The sequence below is a fragment of the Populus euphratica genome, unplaced genomic scaffold, assembly GCF_000495115.2.
Source record: "Populus euphratica unplaced genomic scaffold, PopEup_1.0 scaffold19.1, whole genome shotgun sequence".
NCBI classification, from domain to species: Eukaryota; Viridiplantae; Streptophyta; class Magnoliopsida; order Malpighiales; family Salicaceae; genus Populus; species Populus euphratica.
The window spans coordinates 126,044-127,597 of record NW_011499853.1 but is presented as its reverse complement, the minus strand read 5'-3'; positions in this window follow the sequence as shown (position 1 = coordinate 127,597).

Here is a 1,554-nt window from a genome sequence, read left to right as displayed (position 1 = left end):
AAAAGCGTTTCAAATTTGACCAAATTGCAAGCCAGAAAAAAGAAAAAGAAACAAAAAAAAAAACCTTCCTTGTTTGGTGAACCATCCAATATTTAGACTTTCTTTAATATGATGCAATTCTTTATTTATTTATTTATTTTTATTTTCATATTTTTCAGAGTCAAAGTCCACAAATCAAACGAACCACAATCATCATCATCATCTAGACAGATAAACAAAGAATAATAATAATAATAATAATAATTCCCAAGAAAACATATATCACCATGAATTGCGTGCTGCAGAACGGTGATGACCTTTTTTACGGAACTAAGAAAAGAGAGAAAAGGGTGAGGTGTGTGGTTGCATAAGCCAATTGTTATGGCAGAAAGGCTTGAAATATGAGGATTCAATTATTGTATACGTCGCTGATGACCTTTTTCGTTTTTGAAATTTTGCGAAAACGACAACATTGATCGAGGCCCGCCATTCCAATCATTTAGGATGCTGGATTCTTGTCTCTCGCACGGGACACTTGAGGAGCTAGCAGAAATTTCAGAAATTTCAGCCGCATTCCCTCATGGATTCTCGTCTCTTGAAGAATTGTTTCCGAGATTTCTATTTCCTCATTTTTTTAATGTTTTTTTTTTAAAACAAACGGCAACAATGGCAGACCCAGCAAGAAAAACTTCCCGGTTCTTGTATTGGATTAAAAAAAGGGTGAAGGGGAGCAATTTGTTGAATTGTTACTGTATATTTTTGTGTAAAATCACAGATCTAAGGCCTTATGACCCCTTCAAATGGGAGTTCTGTTTCGGAGACCCGGTTGCAGATTGCCCATAGAAAGTTTCTTCTTCGTTAATTCAGAGGACTAGTTCAGTGTATCCCAGCCTCAAAGAGAGACCCAGCTCACATCTACACCACCCCCCCACCCCCCAACCCGTCGTCAATATGGTGGTGCTTTTTGACAAAAAAATCACGAAGTCAAGTCGTGCAATTTTTCTATTACCGTCTTTTTAATAATTGTACGAGAACCCATTCATGCTCGGTCAGTATTGTCCATCTTCATTTCGTATAAAGCTTTTATTAAAACAAAAAATTGAGCACTGATTTTTTATTTCTTAAATTCTTTTCTGATAAAATAAAAAATATGAAATGGTTTATTTTTTCTGTTTTATCGGAGGGTTCAAATGAGCTGTGTCCAATCTCATCCAGTTGAATAAAAGTCTATTTAATAATTTAATATCGTGATAATAATAATTTTTTTAATTTTTTTATAAAGTGTTATTTGAAGAAATATAAAAAAAATAAATTTTTTAATTAACACATCAAAAATAATCTTAAAATAATAAAAAAATATTTTTTTGCAAAAACGATCCTTCAAACTTTCTTTTATAAGAAGAATGTGGCATTTTTCTTTGTTTTAATAGTTTTATCATACTTTTATGGGTGTTCATCATTAATAAGATCTCTTTATATTTTTATATATAATGGATTTTACCGGAATGGTTTCAATTATTGATAAATAATTTTATTTACCAAGATTTCTTTTTCAATATTTATTTAAATTTAATC